Consider the following 13876-nt stretch of genomic DNA (forward strand, 5'->3'; position numbering starts at 1 on the left):
TATTGTTTTTGTTTTTAGTGATCTTTGGTGCCATTGTTTCTTACTGTAATGTTTCAATAAGACATCATCATTTCATAAACCCTATCATTTCATAAAATCTATCTGAGCTGGGATATAAGTGGTAACGATTACTTTTCTTTTACGTTTTCCCATTTTTATTCATTCCATGCATGGCTTCCAATTCCAGTAACTCTATCACACTATCCACATCAGTGCCATCAGACATATATAAAGTTTTATTATCATATACAAAGAACAATGCAATATTATTACCTATTATGAAATTCACTTTACTTAAAAATTAATAAAAATGTACTATAGAACAATTAACAGACACAAAACAAGGTAAATATAGGAACACACCAGAATATCATGACAGTTTTTGCTTTTCATTGCAAATAGATTCTTATTTTCAAGATTTAAAAACAGCTTTAAACAACCAATTGGTATGTGCAAAGAACTGTCTCATGAACTAAAAAGGTAATTAATGACCCATAGCTCTCAGATGTATAAACATGTTAAAAAACGGTATTATCCTTGTGTGTGCGTATGTGTGTGTCTTGGTTTGTGATTTCTTCCTCAACCCTCTGGATGTCAGCTACCATCAACATCCCAGAGAATCCCTGGTCACACCAAGGTGACTTTCACAGTCGTGCTCCCTGGCACTCACTGATGCTAATCTTGTCATGCAGCACTGCGCTGCCAAGATGGAGCTGGCCAGGGACTTCGCAGTGAAAATGAGCAAGTGCACATGGGAAGGGGGTGGGGGGCAGGAAACTCAGCGATACAGCTTCATTTGCAAGGACTGAGTGTTGACTGAATATACAGTTGTCTTGGTGTATTGCTGAACCCCTTAAGGGACCACCACTTTATTTTTTTATTTCTCAGCAGCAATTATTGTGGCAGCTGTTTTCATAATTTTATATAGCGTTCCTCAAAAATTATACGGCGTAGTGTTCTTTCCTTATGTGCAGTATTTGAAATGTGTAAATAGTATAGACAGTAGAGTCTTGCGGTTTGTTTACTTATCAAAGATGGATAGGTGAGGGGCATGCGGATGTCTTCCAAAAGGGTTCATTAAATAATACAGAGGTTTTGATTCATTCAACACCTTTGCTTAAAAACACAAGGATCGTACTCTGTAAATCTCTGCATACCAATACTGGTTTTGCGATTTGTATGCCATGGTTGTTTATACCAGAAGGGGTCATAAAGGCCTCTGCTGCCACGTGCTGGTTTATGGCTCCATGAATTTGTAATCTTGCTCAGGTGCAACACATATTGCGAGTGCAAGAGAAAGACAGTAGGAAGGGGCGATAAAGAAAAAGAGGTTTATTTTCAGAATTATGATTCCCTTCTGTGTTTGTGATACGTGAAATGACGCCTGTCTCCCAAGAAAGGAAACAATGTGACACACTACATTTACAAGTGAATGAAATTCAATTATCATGAGGCATAACAGAGTCGCTGCAGCAGCATGCAAAATGAGTTTGTGGTCGAGAGTGTCCATTCAGCCGCTTTAAACATTTATGACTTTTATATTCTGATATTCATCTAACATAATGAGATGAGCAGGCATTGACTTTGCATTAACTTTACATTACTGAGATAATAAAAGATCTTGTCAGCCCCAGTCTGTGGTTTAATGTCATTCATTAACAGACATTGAATAGAACTCAGGCTCTTGCTGGTGTTGTCATGGTGAATTATGATCATGTGACCAACACAGTTCCAGATACAGTATGGCTCCAGATCCTGGATACTGTGAAAAGGTAAAAGAGGTTTCAACCCAGTTTAACATTGAGGACTTCTTTCTTCTTTCAGAAGAACCATCCTCTCCAAAGTAAATCTGCAGAAAGCAAGTTACACAGGCATCAAAGACAGAACTGCATACCTTGTGAAAGAAGAGAAGTTGCAGAATAGTGCTTTTGATGCCCTCTGTGTATTGTGCTCTGCACAATTAAGACTTTTCCTGCATTTGCTCCTTTCTCTCTTTGTGCATCAAGTTCAAGGATCCCTCGCCTGTAATTATATTCTCAAGAGTGTCACTCAGCACATTGCCTCAGTGATATCTCTGCACATTCTCTACCACCCACACTTATCTGAATAGGGAATTTGACATATTCTTCAGCCGCTAATGATAATTTCTTGTGATGTCTCTGCAGGGTTTGTTCAGCTAAAGCTACATCTAGATGGCAGACACACAGCTTTCTAATCAAAGGAGCAGAAGGATGCCGGCATAAAGATGAGTTAGTGACGTGTTCCTTTTGTAATTGGTGGCTTCTGACTCCAGGTCATGTAGAAACCTCTATCTTCTTGTTTCTCCTTAATGAAGGGGTTGTAATGGTACAGGTGTCTCACAGATGAGGGATAGAACTGGGCGGTGCCTGACTTTCCTAATGATGGCGTGATGCATGGAAGCCCATGATGAATAAGGGAGGTCTTTGTTCGATGTCTGGAGATTGTCTGGCTGTGTGTGTGCTCATAAATAACCTGGATAACCAGCCCATTTTCACATAATATATGTATGTGTGTGTGTGTGTGTGTGTGTGTGTGTGTGTGTGTGTGTGTGTGTGTGTGTGTGTATATATATATATATATATATATATATATATTATATATTTTAAACAAGGAAAAAAATTATCTCTGGTAAGTGTTCATTTAAAAACAAGAATTATACATTTCTCAGTAGCTTTTCCTCCAGGCAATGATCCAGTTAATACTATCAAATTGAAGATGTCACTTCTTTGGTTAGTATCTCCAAACATCTAAAAAGCTTAATTACCCGCTTCATAATCCCCATGATTTATCTGCAAACCCTCTAATTGTGGTTTATCTTGTGTGATTTGAGCGATTTCCGTATTTCTTTCTTCATACTGCTTGGAGTGTTTCAGGGCACTGTTGATGCTGAAGATGTGAACGGATCAAACACAAAAAAATTGCACACACAAAAGCGACACTTTATTAATTTCATAATTGCTTCCACAAATTGAGGAGCCTGGATTCTTTGGACCAGTTTTCCCAGTCCAGGGAATAAAGCCCGTGGTTCGCCTGTTACTTAATCAACATCCTTAGCTCTCTGAGAACGCTAACAGGAAATAATGGAGTCCCCAAAGCATGCGGTATCTCACTAAGCAGGAAATAATTTGAGATGCCGCACCTCTCTTATGTAGAATAACACAATTAAAGAGGCACAGCATGGAGGAAACTGGTGTGGTGTGCAGACAGTGAACACTGTCTAAACTTAAAAAAATTGAAGTAATCTGTCATGCCTAATAATTTAACATTGACGTAATGTAAATAAACAGGTCACAGCAGGTTTGATTGGTTACGTCAATGCATTACATCAATGCTAAAATATTAGTTCTTTTTAAATATTAATTTGTTCTTTGAAACTACACTAGTATAATTTATGTTTATAAGTAAATAGGTTTTACTTTACTATAATGCTACTGACAGCAGGTTTGTTTGGTTTATTCACATTACGGCAAAGCTAATTAATTACATTTTTTAACTTTAGCTGGTGTTAACTTTTTTCAGTGCAGAAACCCACAACTCACATTTCAGTTCATACCATTTTATTTTATTTCTTGTTAAAGTGAAATATTAGAATAACACACAATCACACATGAACCATACAGAACCCAGCCACTGGGGACACAAGTGACTGTGTGTTTCTTGGAGCCAGTCCCCAGCCTGGGTAAATGAGGAGGGTTGAGTCAGGAAGGGCAGATCTTTTGCAAGAACTTTATACTTTTAACCAGACCAGTTGATTTACATTTACATTTACTCCATTTATCAGACGCCATTCTCTGGGTGAAGTGTCTTGCTTGAGGACACAAGTAAGTGGGTTTGGAACCTGTGACCTGTGTGTTACCCACTAGCCTCCAGCCAAATATTTGTGTTATGGAACAATCGTGACTTTGGATTTGGTCAGATTCCAAGTTTCTTGGAAATGGGATCTGTTTTGGTGACACAGACTCCAGATGAAATCTTTTGACGTCCTCCCAGCATATCTCAGAGTGATGTTCCACAGCTGGCTTTCATGTGAGTTTGTAGCCTGGGGAAACAAATAACAGCCAGGAAGTTGTCAAGACTCAACCGAATCACTTTCTCTTCATTGTTCATTGATGGACCTCATCCACTGGCAGGGATTTCAAAAAGCCCTTCAGGATTTCAGTCATGCACCTTCCTTAGAGTAACGGTTTCCAGACAGGGTCATTGGGTCAACAGAAAATAACTTTTTTTTTTTTAGAAAATGGAAGGCAAATCCACTTGGTAACTCACAAGACTGTAAGAGTGTTGTCAGTAAAAAAAAATCATCAAAAAATTTCACAGTGCCTATGGTTTAAATAGGATGTTTCAAACGACACCGGATTAGTAATGACATTGAATAAAAAAAAGTATTTTAAGGTTGATTTTCGGATGTTTTGGGAGAGATGTTGTCTAATAGTTGATTACAGAGTCGATTACAGGGGAGTAAGAAAGAAGGCCAAGATGGAGTGGATAGGTCAGGCTCTTACATCATATAATAGCCCGAGGGTCAGGGAAGAACAAAGCCCAAGACTTTGTTTGAACAAAGGGTGGAGAAGAAGAGATGAAGACCCGTCAACTATCTCCCTATTATTTACACCTCAGCAACCACAGTCACTGCAAACAATACAGCAACAACAATACCTGCACATGTAGACAACAGCATCAGTACTGCAAAATCCTCCAGATGGATTCAAAGTTTAAAGGTTCAAAGCTTTAACATCGTATCTATGAGTACAGTTTACAAGTTGTTGTGAAATTCTCACTTCATTGGACAAGTTGCAACATAAAGCGTTATCCTAACCTACCCTAAAGCTCCATAAAACCTGCATCCATGCTTGAACCACTTAACATCATTGTCAGTACGCTGTATACTATTTGACTCCTTGTTTAAAATGATCAAAGATGTCCACAGATCTTCATATCAATGTCTATTATTCAATAATGAGTGCACACTATACAAAAAAGCGGCATTGAGAGCTTCTTCGAGAAAAACACATGCCTCAGCCGAACCGATTAATCATGGGAGGAACAAAAGGGATGGAGGTAGCTGTATTTGCAGAGTGACGAATGAGCCACACTTGACAAGTCTCAGCTTGTTCTGAGGCTCAGGTCAGAATGGCCTGTTGAAGGTGACCCAGACGCCGCCGTCTGTGTGGAATTGCAACGGGACTTCACGGCGCTCACATCTCAATTTTCTTTCTCTCTGTCTTCCTCTTGAGGCTGAATGCCCCAGCATTCAAAACCCCCAGACCACTGCAGTACTGAAAAATTCACCTCACCTGCATGTCTTTAAATGATGTAAGCAAATCAAAAATTCAGACGCTGAACTACAAAATGGTTTTGGTGACTTAAGTGCAGTCCCATGTTGGATTTTCCTCAGAAGAAAAGGTATTTTTCTTGTGTGTATTTGGATTTGTTTGACCACCACCAGAGAAGAAGACACAAGAAGGACAGTTTTCAAATGATGATATTTTATAATGATGTAAGGAAACTAAAACTGTGAAAACTGCCACACAGGAGGAGCATGGACTTTCAAGCAGCACGCTCCCCACTGAAAGGTGAGCTTGGTTTGTACAGTTTAAATTAGGGTGTTACTTACATTACATAATTTGTGCCATTACCATGCCACCACCTTCAGAAGCTCTGCTCCATTGTAGATTTTCCTGGAACACCTCAGCTGTATGTCTGACACACTGTCTAATGTCTATGTCTAATTTTAGACGTGAAAGGCTTCTTTAACTGGTGAGTCAGTGGCACATCTAGCACCCAGTTTGCATTAGACAGATGCACCCTCAGTGAGTCCCTGGTGTGTCAGACTGCGGATGGATATTGGCAGGTGAGGAAATGTTGCTGTCAGAACGGGAACTGGGGAATAAGGAGTTCGCCAGGGAGTCCATGCTGCTTTTCTGTAGAGCTGTAACAGTTTGGAGAAAATCTTTCAGCTTGATTTAGACTTTACACATTATGGAACTCAAACATGGCCATAGGCTAAAATCTACACTACACATGCTGAGCACAGGCACAGAACTCCCTGATTCAAGAGATCACAAGTTTGCATGTATTATTCTTATTATTCATCACACCGTATGATCTCATTTTAGTTATGGAAAGTGGAATATGAAATAAAGTGGTGCCATCTAGTGTTTAGATAAAGCACTGCAGAATGGACCATTGGTGAAAAAACAATACGGACAAAAAGCATGATAATGTTTTGAAGCCTTGCTGTAATTGTGTGATTAATATTAGGGTTGGCCTGTAATTAGTGAACATTATTCCCGGTAAGTATCAGTGAAGAAAGTCAATTCTAATGAGAAACAATGTTGGTTTGCCTTTATCAGATTAGATGCATGTGAGTGATAGATGGGTTTGATGGGATAGATGGGTCTTTTTGACAATGAAAGGTGAAAGTGAAGTAATGGTCATTGTGATACACAGCTCAGCACACGGTGCACACAACAAATTGTGTCCTCTGCATTTAACCATACCCCTTGGTGGGCAGTGGGCAGCCATGACAGGCGCCCGTGGAGCAGTGTGTGGCGATGGTGCTTTGCTCGGTAGCACCTCAGTGACACCTTGGCGGATCTGTTCAGAGCATCAACGTGTTGTAAGTATTGTTATCAATTACTAAGAAATATCCACTCTATTCGGCTACACTTTCAAAAGTTTTCAGTTTTCTGCAATTTAATTTTCCTGCTGAAGGACAGAGAGGAAGAGAGAGTTGAAAATTCGTGTGAAATAAGTCAACTACAGCGACTAATATAAGTACATATTAATAATATACACATGGTACATAGTACAGATAGTTAAAAATTCATAATGATGATGGAGTTGGTATTTATTGCAGCCTAATTAACTAAGACACTACACTTTTTGTCCTGCAAAAGTTCCTCTTAGACCATAATGCTTTAAAGATCTCAAACACATATTTTACTATTTTTTTTAATATGCAGTTTGCCACTTTAATGATTGATATAATTAACTTTTGCTCTGATTGATATAATTAACACTATTATTTATGTCTGTACTGTTCTACTAAAAAAATTCTAATTAGTCTGTAGGTGGTGCTAAAGATTTCAAGATTGCTGGGCCTGGAACTATATAGAATAAAAACTATTCTGTCAGTATAAAGAAATCCGGGAACAATGAAGCCTCCTCCAGGACTGGATGCCATTTTACAAATGGGAGTCTGTACACAAGCAAAAACTTTATGGAAGCCACTTTTATTGAAGAGTCTTTTACTGAAGGCTTTAGTGCTGAAAAGTACTTATCAAAAACTTCTGCAGGTCTTGGGCAGCCAGGTCAGGAAGGGTCGTTCAAACGAATCTGATTAAATATATTACGAGATGACAGATTACACATGCTGGACATGTTTTAATAATTACAAACACTTTATTAACACTAATCAAAATACTACTGATGTCATGGTGGAAGAGAGAAAAGGCCCTGAGAAACATGGTCACCAGGTTGTCACTGAAGCAGAGATGCCAGAGAGTAATGGGAAAAGCATGTCCAACAAGCTTTTGTCATAGCTGCATGAAAAACACAGTGGATTAGAGCGGATATTTCACAAGCGCTCTCCAACAATAAAGAACTAGACACTCTTTTAGAATCCAACAATAGGCCTGTCTGCCTGTAATATTTTTACTTTTTGGGGGGGGGGGGGGGGGGGGGGGGGGCAAAATTATTCTTCTGGCCTATGATCTGTATTTCTGTTCTACTGCCCACTTTACTATTCACACTCCCTTGTTCTGGGTATCAACTTAGTTTCTTGTACAATGCTGTGCAAATGTGTGAGAGAGAAAGGTAAACTTATATAAAGCTTATATTATTATCTAATTATTGAAAATAAATAAAACAGTTTAGTTCAATGAGTTGCTTTCCAATTTGCAGTTCATTCAGCCACTGAGTATCTCTGTGCCTCTGTGTGTCAAGTCCGTGCCCCCGTGTCGTGATACGTGTCTCTGACGTTTTTGCTGGGGCTTTTTCTGGAGTTTCTTTACTACGAAACGACCATCAAAGACTTAAAGCAGCCCTTAAGTCTCTGAAGTCTGTTTAGTTTACTTAAGATGTCTGAGAAGCTCGCACTCAAGTATACACTGTATGTAAATATTCAATATCAATCATGTAATGACTTTTCACTGTTCAAGGATAACAAGATGATGTCATGCAAAAAAGGCCTCTTAATTGAGCTAATAAGAGCTGTAATATGATCATGGGACGGTTTTATTTTCTGTCTCAAAATGAAACACACTGTATCCATCTGAAATCATCTTTGGAGTCTCTCATAATCACATTTGAAGTGCAGCAAAGCAGCTAAATGTGTCCTGCTAATGGACAGCAGACATGAGAGAGTTGCAGGGGTCTCTGTGTCTCACTGGAGTGAAAACGTGGCCCAGTCTCATTCCATTAAGTACTTTTCTTTCCTTTCTGTAACTACTCAGTGCAGCAAATAAAAGTAGATTCTATTCATGTTTTATTCACAAAGGTAGGTCTTCTAACAAGAATACTGTAATTTGCTCTCAATGCATGCTGGTGACTCCTAAATTATGCTTCATCTCTTATTCTGCTGTCAGCAGCAAATGCAAAATGTGTTATATATTATACATATACATTGTACCAACTGGTACCAATTTCTCATGATACGTTAGGTTACCTCACATTTCCATGCTTAGTTGCATTGAATTCTATGATGCCACATGCCACAGTTGTAGCTCCGGCAGAATACTTCATATAAATTACTTGAAGACATGCTGAAAGAATTATTTAAAATACATCTAAACACACCCTACTGTAGCACAAAACATGGCTCAATGCTTACCTAAGTGTACTTTAAAAATGAATTTTCATACAAGGCTAAGAACTCAGCCATGAAGAAGTTGTTGTGGAACTGTCCTCCTTATCTCGTTTTCCTTATGTCATTTCCTGTGATTCAAATTCAGAGGTGTTGATGTTCATTCTGAGGCCTTGGCAGCAGTGGATAGTCACTCCGAAAGACACCAAGACTAGAAAAACATATAAACATGGCTAGGAAAAATTATGAAGGTGAATATGTGAATAACAGAATATGTGAAAATATAAAAATATGTCCTCATCCATTTTAAATATGAATAACAGTAACCCACTAAATCTGGCTTCCTAATCACACAGCCTTTGTACTTTTTTCAAAAGATGAAAATTGCACACATCATTAATTTCACGTTTCTATGAATTCTGAGCAGATTTTTGGTGCCTCACATTACACCCCATGCCACAATTCACTTCCTAATTCATTGACTTGTCTCTGAACAAGATCTAGAAATCGTACTGACAGCCAGCTGAGCCCCCGAGAGAGTGAATCCTTGATAGCCAAGATTTGATAGAGTAATGAATTAAACCCAAATTTGATTAGATGGGGTAATAATTGAATAAGAAGGAGCTCACAAGAGTGTGCCTTGCGTCACTGTTTCAACACAATTTCCTGGAAAGTTAAGGAAGGGCTGAATTTATCAGACAAATGACTGGCGCCTAAGCAACAGATAGTAAACGGAGGTGAGTCTGGGCCAACGGCTGGCTCTGGCTGCCTAAAATGGACAAATGCAAGTAAAACAGTTGAATTAAATCTATTACGTTATAGAAATAATTATTAACAAATTAGTGTAGATTAAATAAAAGCATTTTTTTCTCCCCTGAAAGCTTTTGTATAATGTAATTAGCTGACTATTGATGACTATTTGAAATGATTATAGACTCCCAAAAAATTGTCCAACACCAGCGAAAAATCACAAATGTAATTTGTGATTTTTGAAATGTGTCTCTAAACCCTACACTCCCCAAGAACAAAAATAATGTTTCAAATGGATATTATATTAACAAATTATTTTTATTCATGTGTTATGTGTTATGACCGATATGGTCAACTAATTTTTGAAGACTCTAGGGACTGTCCAAACCATCCAATATTGCATTATAAGTAATTTCAAATTCATGATTTGATTATAATCTGAATAAATGTGTTTATGAAATGTTCTTTTTGTACACTGTACGTTCTTTGCAATGTTTCCTAAAATCTTAATGTCTAAGAATCTTACAAAGTTAAAACTTCTCTTTTTTAATCTAATAATCTCTTCTCATAGAGCATCTCAATATTCTTCACCATATTCTGAAAAATACTGCACACAGGAATCAGTTTGCTCTTCACTGAGTCATTAGCAAAAGTGGCATTATAGTCATTAAAGTTGAATAATTCTTCTTGTTAGAGCCCACATATACCTTATTGTGAAGATACAATTGTCTGGGGAAAAAATGGCAGGTTTACTGTCTGCCCGAAGCTAAAAATGGCAAGCTAATTAAGGTTGACCTTTAAGATCACAGCTTTTTGGGTCTATTAAAAAAAGCACCTTATTATTCCTTTTATTCTATGGCCTACTTTCAATAGGACCCTCTTATCCTCCATGATTCTCACCTTGTGTCTCTTAACAGGCAGCTCAATAATGGACCCTTCCATTAAACTTTTGAAAGCAGCCTCAATTTAATTCAATCTCTGTTCAACTGTCCCTCTCTATTGATCCTGTTTTTATCCTCTCCCGTATGAATGCGTGAGTGGAGCTCGGCGAGCGAGCGCGTCTCTGAGCACCCATGGACGTGTGTCCCTGAGTGGGAGTAAGAAATCATCTAATCACAGTATCTAATCACGGTACAGATCCGCCACCCAACGCCCAGGAGGACGCAGGCACACACACGCGCTTGCACAACACATTTCCCGCGGGCGTGCTAGGACCCCATCCGTGACTGAATAGAGCCTGCCTGGGCTTGCCTGGGACGGGGGTGAGAGAGCCTGCAGCTCTGTGGGGGCCCATTCTTTGGGGCCTTATGCTGAGCTAAGTGGAGTAATTAATTAGATCTTACAGCTGGTGCCAAACCCCAGCACTCAGTGTGCCAACTGTAACTTTTCTGGCATGAGATCGGTGCCGCCACCCACCCAATTATAATTGTTATTCTTATTTAGTCAATTTAATCTCCCATGGGGGCGCCCGGGGTCCCTTTTCTCCTGGCTAGGAACCTTGAGAATGGCTCTGACTTACAGCTGAGCAGTTTCCGTTGCCCCTAATGTGACCACAGACATCTGGTTGTCGCCCCCAAAGATCCTGATGTAGAGAAACCTACAATGACATCTGATGCTCATGCAGATTCATTAGCAAAAGCATCTTCTGGAGGTTTGTCAGCATGATGACTGTGCTGTGACATTTTGTTATTTCAGGTGCCCACTCCAACATGTTTGGATGTGATTTGTATTTTTATCATTGGTCTTTATGATCTTGTTAAGTGCTCATTACTATAGAGAATATATTTAGTGTCATAGTTACTTTTACAGTCCAATCAGACACAACATTAAAACCAACAGGGAAGGTAAGTGTGTCAGATGGCGTGTTGCACATAATCTCGGCACATTTTAGAAACATTCAGGATCATGTCGCTCGTTTTGGACAGAAGCACCACAATATGTCTGGTGCATTGGGTTTAACTTTGTTTAAAACAAATAATTAAAGATGTATGAGAGTTTGTCACCCATTTTACATGAATTACATACATACAGGTCGACTGTTGCAGAACAGTGGTGCTTCCATTATAAAGGGATGTGCCATTATGGTGTGTTTATTACAAGTTACACCAAAAAACACCTTGCTATATAGCAAAATGGGTCATAAATGTCATTGTCACTTTACGCTTGCCACTTTGAATCAGTTCTTGAAGTCAATTTGTATTAAGTAGGAAAGGTTATGAGTCTGAATGTCTTCAACAAGGGCAAAATTGTTATTTCAGTCAGCTGGGTCAGAGCGTCCCAATGATGAACCCTGTCCACTGCAACAATCTAGGACAGACATTGCTTTAGAGCTTGAATGCACAGATTTTTAAAACAACTCAGAGAAAAGAGGAAAAAGCTCTAAAGACGACAAAGCTCTCAAAATCTTGGCCATTAGAGTAGAGTAGAGTAGAGTAGAGTGAAGAGAGCATTAAGAAATGGAGATGAGTGAAAAAAACAAGTAGTAAATGAGCATAGAGGGTTGTGTGTGTGTGTGTGTGTGTGTGTTGACGTGCACATGTTTGTAGCTCTGTTGGTGAACATGTGATCTCTTCATTCTTATCCCTCCTGCAAACCTAAATGCACGTGGATCCATAGACTTATATCCTAATACATAAATACGTGGGTGACATAATGGTGACTAAATTGTAATGAAAAACCATATGTGTTGTTGGGCCTTCAGAACATGTTTCCTTATTCCTTGTCATCAGTTTGCTAGCCTGGACACTATTCTTCTAGAAGATTCTTCCTCATTTGGTTTGTGAGGACCTTGACAACTATAGGTGCCCATTTCAGTTATAAGTGTATCATAACATTATGATGATGTCACGTCCGTGAGCTGACCGGGAAAGAACCGCAGAAATGGAACATTCCGGAAACAATGATTTATTAAACCAGGCTCGATGGCCAGAAACAGGGTAAACAAAAGGTGAGAACATAAACATGTACCAATCTGTGTACATAATTATCGGAGCATTGATTGAAAGGTGTGTATGTGTGACCCTGTTGTGGGCTGGCGCCCCTCCCTGGTTGAGTCCCCGCCCTGCACCCAGTGTCCCAGCATGGGCTGCATCAGCCGAAACCCTGAGTAACAGGACAAGTGTCATCCTGGAAACACAACTCCCATCAGCAAGGAATCCTTCCATTTTGGAATTGCAATGATCGTTCAGAATATAATCAAAATCGCATATGTACATAAATCTGTGGCCTTATGCATGACCTTGTAGACATATGACATCACAGACCAGGAAACATTTAAAAAGACCTAAACACTTTTTGCTGTAGAGCAACTTTTTGCTGTTTACGGGATGAAGAGGCACTTTATAAAGTTATCATTAATCTTTTTAACCTTTGTGGTACTTCTTGGCGTTTGCTGGTTCTTTGTGGACCTTTTAGAAACTTTTTTTTCTCACCCTATAGTGCACAGCTGTTCACAGACTTTACCACTGCAGATCTCCTAGAAGCCATTTATCCAGCACCCTCTCGGCCCTCCTGTCTCTCTATCTGTAACTCTATCCGCACGCCAACTCCTTCTGTCTTTAAACTTGCAGCCCGAGTCGCTCAGACTATTTACCAACGAAATCCTTTTGATTTTGGAGTGAGATTCTCTGAATGTGTTTTGTGAAAGAATTGCCGAATCCAGACTTAAAACAAACCTTAAAAATGTTTTGATTTTCACAGCCATTTTCAGTGATAGACGCAACATTTGGAAATGTTTTGTCTCAAAAATCATACGTTGACAGCTCTAAGAGCCATAAATATTTAACAGCCCGTCTGACATCACTGTCTGACCTGCACTGAGTGCTCAAATGCTCTTGAATAAATGAATGAAGCTCTTAACTAAGGGTTAATTGCTGTTGGCCAGTCCTATCAGAAGGGGTAAATATTTAATGCTGGCAGTAATGCAAACCCCAATGGTGCCTGCTGACGGTTTTGGAGTCTTCCAAATTACAGCTTTAAATGATGTTCCTTCTCTTTGATATGCCTTCTCACATCTTGGACCTAGTTGTCCAGATTTCTGTTTCAAGAACAAGATACACAATCTGAAAACTACCAGGGTGAGACTTTCTTCATTTTCATGTAGAAAAATAGGCCCTTAGCCACCACTTGCGCTCTGGCAGAATCTTTTGAGCCAGACAAAATGCCTTAGGAATATATAAAAGCTATTTAAAGTTCAAAGCTTTCTGCTGGTCCCCGCAGCAGTGCCAAACGCAGGATATTTTTTAAAAATCTGACTTTTATGGGTGTAAAAGAAGGACATTCACACTGTAAGGGATTTGA

This window comes from Denticeps clupeoides, chromosome 6 (assembly GCF_900700375.1).
Source record: "Denticeps clupeoides chromosome 6, fDenClu1.1, whole genome shotgun sequence".
NCBI lineage: Eukaryota > Metazoa > Chordata > Actinopteri > Clupeiformes > Denticipitidae > Denticeps > Denticeps clupeoides.